This window comes from Barbus barbus (assembly GCF_936440315.1).
Source record: "Barbus barbus genome assembly, chromosome: 3".
NCBI lineage: Eukaryota > Metazoa > Chordata > Actinopteri > Cypriniformes > Cyprinidae > Barbus > Barbus barbus.
Window position 1 is genome coordinate 22,010,629 of NC_136731.1, and position 9,333 is coordinate 22,019,961.

The following is a 9,333-nucleotide window of genomic DNA, read 5'->3' on the forward strand; positions in this document are numbered from 1 at the left end:
GGAGGAAATACAGATAAGTTGACATGAAGGCTATGCATATGTGAAATATATGCTATAAATATAGCAGCATAAATTTAATTACCATGACAGTACAGGCACAAACATATTCGTGGGTTGCTAATGTAAGAGTTAGTCCTAGACCTGCAATTTATATCAATCACTGTCTAAAGTTAGATAGCTATAGGGTTGCCACCTTCCATTCATACTAACGTTAGTTGATAGTTGTACAGGAGGTTGTATATGATGAACAAACAGTTACTCTTCAGGTGCTTTGAGGCTAGCAAGTGCAAAGGTAGAAACTAGCTCACTACTCACTAAATTAGGCGTGAAACTATCTAAATCAAAACATTAATTTGGCATTTGATTTAAAAATAGTATATAAACCAGGTGAGTTTGCAAGTTTACCTAGCATGATGGCTGGTTAGCTTTACTAGCGATTAGCAAGCAAATAATATAATACACATTCATTCCTGAATATGAGTGCTATTTTTTAATGTTTAATCTTCAGTGATGCTGAACTTGCTAAGCCAGATGTGTGTCATCATCTTACCCAAACATTGGAGTGTCCGTGCTCAACTAAACTAGCCATAAGGCAGAGGCGGTATCATGCAGGTGAACCGAGCAATGGTGTAATGATTCAGTTCGACTCCCAAGACAAGACGATGCTCACCCGACTGGCCAATAGGAACGTGGCCCCGCCCATGACACAATTCTCACAGTGAAAGCAAAATCTGACACGAGAGCAAGAAATTGCATCGAGAGCAAAGAAAAGCGTTTTGAGAAAAACACTTTTTTTTTTTAGAGAAAATGATTTCACACTGATAGCAAAAAATATATATTTGAGAGTTTTTTCAAAATATTTTGAGAGAGATTTTATTTCTCAGAAATAATGAAAAAAAATTCAAATGTATATTTTTTTATGTTCTATGAGAAAATACTTTCTCTCAAAACTTTTTTTAGTCTCAAATATTATTATTTTTTGCTATTGGTATGAAAACCTTTTCTCTCAAATATTTTTTTTTCTCTCATAAAATGCTTTTTTGCTATCAGTGTGATAACTTTTTCTCTCAAACTTTTTTTTTTTCTCTCGGATAATTTATTTTCGCGCATGTAATAAAGACACAATTCTCTCTCCATACAAATCTGGCCAACTCCTGCAGAGTTTAGCTCTAACCCTAATCAAACACACCTGAGCATGCTAATCAGAGTCTTCAAGATCATTAGAAAATCACAGGTAGGTGAGTTTGATCTGGGTTGGAGCTAAACTCTGCAGCAGATTCGCCCTCCAGCGAAAGATTTGAGGAACCCTGCTATAGAGCTACCACAAAAATGGAAGTTCAAAATTCTAAAAACTAAAATTCTAAAGATGGCTGCGCACTTGTTTCTCTAGCTGCGTCCCAAATGACACACTATATACTTATGCACTCAACCATGTAGTGTATGAATTATATAAGGTTATTTTGTCATTAATAATCAGCATCTGATAGCCTCACCCCCTTCACGACTTAATTAAAACTGCAACAGTTGAGTGCACAAAGTGTTTAACATTCCACACAAAAGTTTTTTGGTTATTTAAGTGCATCATCTGGGTATTTAAACTTTAATTTTTTTGAATTTTCAGTGTAAACACACTACTCGCACTATTTATACCACAAAAAGTCATAGAATAGTGTAGCGTGTAACACGTGTCAGGTCTGATGTGTCACACTTGTATAGGGATCAATATGGGCCAACTGATCAGAAGGTACTGGAGAGGGAAGCAACACAGCGGGTAGGTGAAAACCAAGAGTTTGGTTTACTGGTTAGAATCTTGCATTCATTGAAGAATTTCTTAATTGCAATTTGTCTGGAGTATGTAAATCTCAATACTGTCATTTAACAACATACAATGTATGACAATGCTTATAATCAACTCTCTTTTTGAAATTTTAGGAAGTTGGACTCATCAACTCAAACAAATCAACTCAATTGAGAACAATCGTCATATACTTTGTACAAAAAATGAAATAATAAGATAAAACTTATTGGAAAACTCAACAGACTCTGTTTGTTTATAACCAAAAAAAAGTTAATGTCAGTTCAGAATCAAATGACTCAGATCAAAAGATTTGTTGACTCTTTAGAATCGTTCAGTTCAGAATCAATGTCTCTCCGTTCAAAGCTCAAGGAAAAATATGCAAAAACAAAGTCTCAGTCCTGTTTGTCCAAAAACAAAAAAGGAAAAGATTTTTCATACCAGTTTCGACGAACTCAAGATCAAAGTTCAACAATCAAATTGTCTCCGTGGGTGGCTCGCCTTTTACATATGCTCATATGCGTCTCACGTGTCCAGGATGGTGATCGCAATTTCTCAAAAGAAACACGAAAGAGAAGGAGAAAAAAACCCAGCCTTGCAAAACACAAGGCAGAACAATAATTAATCTTCCATCCAAACACTTTCATCAACAAATATCATGTATACACTTCAAACAACATATTAACTCAATAACTCGACACTATACACGACATTGTCACTCTTCATTGACTCGTTTGCATCTTCACATGTGGTTAGCTTTAGCCCAATGTGCAAATTAGCACTAGCTCACAGACTATGCATAAGCGGCCTATATAAACGCTAATATTACATTACTGATTTGCCACTGAGTCTTCAACAGTTTTCTTGTAAAATATCAAGTCAATATAAAAAAACAACTCACCAAGGCAAGAATTTCACAACTTATTCAATAAGAAGATAATTTGCGGTGCTTTGGTGCTCCGTGTATCTACATCGGCCTTTATTCTCGATTCTCTGCCTCATCGTCTTCTCACTTCGACATCAGCTCTTCTAAGTTCACTCAGAAATGTAATCTTTTGATTGCATTCAAGTTTCTTTTTCTCAATGTCTATTTTTTGATGCGGAGTATCTGGAAATCACTCGGTGTGCATATGCTTTGTCTGATTCGCTCGCTCTCTCTGTGTCTCTGACAGCGGCAGTGTCCCCGGCGCAGTCTCAGTGCGCTGCTACCATTGGCTCGTTGGGAGTGTCAATCAATGCAGCACGATCAAGGATTGGACGAAACACTTTCTCTTCTAAAGCACTCGTTTTTCTCTCTTATTCTCGTTTTCTTAATTTCCCCATCTTTTTACATAACTTTCAACTCTTTTACTGGCAGCCTGGATCACCCGGGTTACACTCTCCCCGCTTTGAGGATATGCAGGTCCCGCTGCATCCTTTAGGCTGCAAAGTCACTGCAGTAGGATTCTCACTACACATTTTCTGAGGGTCATCTCCAAGAGAAGAGGGCTCCCCCAATGACACAGTGAAAGCTGACTGAGCCCCTGCAGTAATGACTGCACAACCAGAGAAAGGGGATTACCCAACGTGGAGTACTGTAACCTTCTTGGTGGTTCACAATGCCTTTGTGAGCGTCTAGGAACATCTGCCAAACTCTGGCCAATCTCCATTAAGCTGTCTCGGGGACTCCTCAAATTAACAGATTCGTTCTGTGTCAAGCTATCATTCCTTTCATCCTCTCCATTTAAAGTCCCAGATGGGGGTTTATCAGACCTTTCGTCCTGCTGTCCATTCTGCACAGGCATGTCACTTAAGACATCAGATCTTGTAGAGTCTTTCAACCGTGATCTCCCCTCCTCAGGTTCATCACGCAGACATCCGTCTTCATCATCAGGTAGGTCAGGTAAGTTCCCTTGCGACTCCGCTGAGGTAGAAAGCCTGATGTCTGTACTAATTGCAGTTCTCATTTCAGGAGAAACTTCTGACGTAACCCCAGTGTTTGACTGATCCTCAGGTCTATGGTTGGAAAGAATTCTGCTCTCAATGCTTGGTAAGTACCCAGGTACATAACTTGCAAAATCATCTTCAGATTCAGAATCCTGGAATTCACTTTCAGACTCTCTTGAACCACGGTTTGCTCGAGTTCTGGGCTTGCAGGGTCTCTTCTGTCTTACTGACTCAGTTCTGTCTTCCTCTTGCAGAAATCCACAGGGTAGTAGCAAATCGCGATGGAGTGTGCGGAGCGGCCCATCCTTGCCCTCAGGTTTAACAGTATAGACTGGTAAGTCGCCAGCTTTCTTGATCACGACGTAAACTTCTTTCTCCCACTTATCAGCCAACTTATTCTTTCCTCTTAGTCTGACATTCCTCACCAGAACACGATCGCCAACCTCAAGGAATGAAGCAACCACTCTCTCATCAAACCTCCGCTTATTGCGCACAGCTACTTTTGCAGCGTTCTCTCTTGCTACCCTGTAGCTCTCCTTCAGTCGATCCTTCAAATTCCTCACATAATTTGAGTGAGACTGGGGTGACTTATCAGCAGGTAATCCAAAGGCCAAATTGACTGGTAGTCGGGGTTGCCTCCCGAACATTAACTCGTATGGGGGAGATCCCAGTTGAGACATTACGAGTACAGTTGTACACGTGGACCAATGGCTTCACAAAACTCTTCCAGCAGGTCTTTCCCTTATCATCCAGGGTCCCCAACATCTGAAGCAGTGTCCTGTTGAAACGCTCCACAGGGTTGCCGCGAGGGTGATAAGGTGTCGTTCTCACTTTATGTATTCCTACTAAGGTGCACAGCTCCTTAATCAGTTTTGACTCAAAGTCGGGCCCCTGATCACTGTGGAGTTTCTCCGGGAATCTGTAATGGACTAGGAAGTTATCCCACAGGCATTTGGCCACGGTTTCAGCTTTCTGGTTTCTGGTGGGTATCGCTACAGCGTACCTGGTGAAATGATCGGTGATTACTAGAATATCTTTTGTACCACTCCGATCAGGTTCAAGTGACAGAAAGTCCATGCAGACTAACTCAAGAGGTCTGCTTGTTACTATATTCACCAGGGGTGCAGCTCGCTCAGGAGGAGTCTTCCGCCTCACACAGCGCTCACAGGTCTTTATTTTCTCTTCCACAGTCGTCGCCATCCTTGGCCAGTAGAATCGGGATCTAGTGAGGTCCAGGGTTCTCTCGATCCCTAGATGGCCCATGTCGTTGTGCAAGCTCGTTAGCACTATCTCTCGGAGATCCACGGGTAACGCCAACTGATAAAGCACACTTCCTCGGTCCTGCCTCCTCCTAAATAACATTCCGTTCTTGAACTCAAATCTGCTCCACTCTCTTAGCCATAAGGATACTTCCGCAGGTTCTACTTTTCCAACTGGTTTCTTACCAGACTCAAGATATTTGATAACTTCTTTGAGTTCTGGATCAGCTCTTTGGTGTTCCTTCAGCTCCTCTTCAGACATTCGGGGAAGAACTGGAAGACCATGGGCATCCTCTTGCTGGAACTCTTGGGGTATTGCACCAACGCCGAGCGACAACGACTCAAACACAGTAGGTTGGGAGTACGACATGTCAGGATCAGTACAGCTCTGATACACTTGGTGTCTTTCGCAGAGAGCTTTCACCGCTGCTGGCAGTATCGTTGGTTGATCTGATTCTGCTAAATGGTGAAGAGTGAATTGCTTGATCCTTTCACACTCTTTTTGAGAGACAAATTCATCCAGAGGCCTGTCATGAGGACGTCTCGAGAGTGCATCTGCATCCAGGTTTCGCTTGCCTGCACGATACTGAATCTTGAAGTTAAACGTCGACAGGCTGGACAGCCACCTATAGCTGGTCGCGTCGAGCTTCGCAGATGTCAGAATATAGGTGAGCGGGTTGCTGTCCGTTATCACAGTGAACTCTCCTCCATTCAGATAGTCACTGAATTTGGTCGTAACTGCCCACTTGAGCGCGAGGAACTCTAATTTATGTGCTGGATATCTCGTTTCACTCTTGGTTAAGCCTCTGCTGGCGAAGGCAATTACTCTCATTCGACCTTCTTGTTCTTGATAAAGGACAGCCCCAAGTCCAGTGGTGCTCACATCCGTAGTCAGCACATAGGGAAGGCTGGGATCTGCAAATCTGAGGACTGGGGCTGAAGTCAACTTCTCCATGATAGTGTTGAAGGCCCTTTGGCATTCCTGAGTCCATCGATCTCCGAATTGCTCTTTAGGATCTCGGTACTGTGTACTTTCCTTCGGTCTTCGTCTCTGGTTTTTCTGCAGAGGGGGGTAACCAACAGTAAGGTCGTTGAGAGGTCTTGTTATCTTGGAAAGGTCTTGGACGAACCATCTGTAGTATCCAGCGAATCCGAGAAAAGACTTTAGCTCTTTAAGGTTCCTAGGCCTTGGCCAGGTCTTGAGGGCTTCGATTTTGGATGGATCCGTTCCAACACCATTCTCAGACACTATGTGGCCCAGATATCGGACTGATGTTTGGAAAAACTTGGACTTTTTAGAAGAAAGCTTCAGTCCGTAATCTCTCAGCCGTTCTAGAACTTGAAGGAGTCTGGCTTCATGTTCTTCAAGAGTCTTAGAAAAGACTATAAGATCGTCAATGAAGACCAATACTACTCTTCTATTAAGATCCCCCATGCACCGCTCCATGAGCCGTTGAAATGTGCTTGGTGCATTTGTGATCCCTTGGGGCATTCGGTTGAACTCCCAGAATCCCAATGGGCATACGAACGCCGTTTTCTGTTTGTCAGCCTCTTCCATCTCAATTTGGTAGAAACCAGATTTCAAGTCAAGAACTGAAAACCACTTGGATCCAGTCAAAACAGAAAAGGCTTCTTCCAGATTCGGCAGAGCATACGCATCCTTTATGGTTTGGGAATTCAACTTTCTGAAATCGATACACAAGCGCACATCATTGTTTTTCTTCCTCACGACTACTATGGGGGAAGCGAATGGGGATTCAGATTGTCTTGTGACACCGGCATCGATGAGCTCTTTGAGGTGTCTTCTTACTGCATCCACATCTTGGGGGTGGATAGATCTAGCACGCTGCTTGAAGGGGGTCTTGTCATTAAGATTGATATGGTGTTTCACCTTATCAGTATGGCCGTAATCTAACTCGTGCAGTGCAAAAACATTTGGCATGGAGTTCACTAGATCCGTTATCCGCTCCTTCCATTCACATGACAAGGGAGAGTCACCGAAGTCAGGAACAATGACTTGTGAAGGATTCGCTGCTTTGCACTCAGGGATACTCATGGGCTGTCTTCCTTCAATCACATTCTGGACGGCATGTACTTCGGCCAGTACTGCTCTTGGAGGGATTATTAAATCAGTCTGCGTCTCGTTCTTCAGCACTACTGGTATCTGGACATTGCGCTTCGGCGGTAAGGAGTGCAGACTATTAGCCACTAGCAGTCCGCCAGGCAAGAAGGATGATGTTGATGGTTCCACTGTCACCCAAGTCTCCGACAGCGGCCCAATGATGTTGACACAGCCGTCGAGAACTACGGTGCTTCCGGCTGTTATGACTTCAGGCGTACCTCCCTTTACTTTTACTTGGCCCAAGACTCTCGCACTCGCTCATAGTCATCTTGCTTCGAGGACTCTTATGACAGCTCGATACCCATGGTAATATGACTTAACTTGGGGCATGGTCGCTTGCGCATGATCAGCATACAGGACGTCCAATGTGTTGGTGCCAATGAGGATTTGAGGTGTATACGTCAGATCTGGAACCACTAGGGCCAATGTTGGAACTTCAGCTTCAATTCCTAGGAATTCCTGAGGAAACTTCAGAGTCAATTCAACATATCCTAGATAGGGAACGGCCTGTCCATTTGCTCCTTCAACTCCTAACAGGTGGTTCAACGGTTGCATGGGATGCTGTGATAGGTGACTTTTATAGAAAGACAGGGGAATTGTCGTTACCTGAGATCCTGTGTCCAACAAGCAGTTCACTTTCTTCCCTTCGACTTTAATTTGTGCAGTGCATTTCATTCCTACCAGTCCAGCTGGTAACTTGAAGGAGCTTCTGGTGTCGGCCTGCTTGTCAAACACTCGTCGATGCTTAGGGCATTGTTCGATTTTCTCAGTCCCTGTTAGCCCTGCGACAGAGACTGACTTTAATTTAAAGACTCTGTGGCAAGTCCTTGTTGGAGATCCCACTCTGCCTGCCTTTCTCTCAGCCTCCTTCTCTTTTCTTCAACTCTAGATGGATTTGGGGGACTTTCGCAGTTGATGGCTAGGTGGCCGTCATCCCCACAACGGAAACAATACCATGGCCGAGGCCGATTGGTTCTAATCTCAGTGTGCTTTGGTCTTGCATGTCTGTCTTTGCTGTTTTCCCCGGCGCCAGGTTTACTCAGGTTCTCTCTCTGACTGAGGGATCTTTCAGACTGGTATCTCTGTGCTCCAGAAGCAGCAACTTGGACTTTAAGCACCGCTATCTGTTCCTTCAGTTCCTGAAGATCACTCATCCCTGCTTGCTCTCTCACTTCCTGATGAGTAGCTGTTTTAATGGCTGCAACTTGGCTTTGGAGAGCTGCAATCTCTTTCTTCAGAATGCCTACTTCAACCATTTCAGGGGGTTGCACTTTACTCTTCTGCTTAGAGGCTTTCGGCTTGGGAGCAGCAAGAGCTGGGAAATCAGTGTCTTCCTCCGATGTGCTGCAATAAGCAGACTGTTGGTGTGCTGCTGTACGCAGTTTAAGGGGAACTGATGGGTGCTTACTCATACTCAGATGCTTCCTCATTCTCTCCTCCTTTGATGTTTGCTTATCTTCTGCTGTACGGATGAGTATAGCTAATTCAGCAAAAGGAGGTGGGTCTGCTTTTCTCTTTTCGAGCTGCAGATCAGCTATCAGGGCATTGTCCCAGCAGCCACGGCAGAACTGCCTCAACAGACAACAGTCTCGTTCACTCTCTGCAACTCCGCTCCGTCTGATGGCAGCACTCAGAATTACATGCAATCTGTGGAGGTAGGCGGACGACCTTTCGCCAGGATTCTGCAGGGTGCTTATAAACTTTGCTAATAATTCATCTCCGTCCTCCACCGACCCATAGACGGACTCCAGCAGCCTAAGACACTCTGACGACGGAGCGTTCGGGTTCACATGCTTGATTATGTCTGAAGCAGGCGGTAACAAGCAGTCCAGAATTTTCCGCGTCTTGTGCGACTCAAGAAGGGATGGATCATTCAGTAAGTAGTCAACACTTGCCCTCCAGGTGTCGAAGTCAGGCTCGTTGTTTGGATGAGGGCTCCTCCCAGAGAAAGCTTTCAGGCGGAATGAAGCACTGTGTGGGGACACGGGATCACTCGTTCTCATAATGTGTTCCATCACTATTCTCTGGATGCCTGAAGGGTTCATAGCAGACATGGGAAGCTTCACTGATATTGTCTCAGCAGAGTTGGCATCTGCATCATTCGAAAAGTGAGGTGACACTGCGCCTATGTTCACCGTGACTGGGTTTTCAGGCTCTATTCTCAGTTCAGAGGGTGACTTGAATCCTTCCAACCATGAAGGAGTGCTAGTTGCACTTGTCAAGGGGCTTGT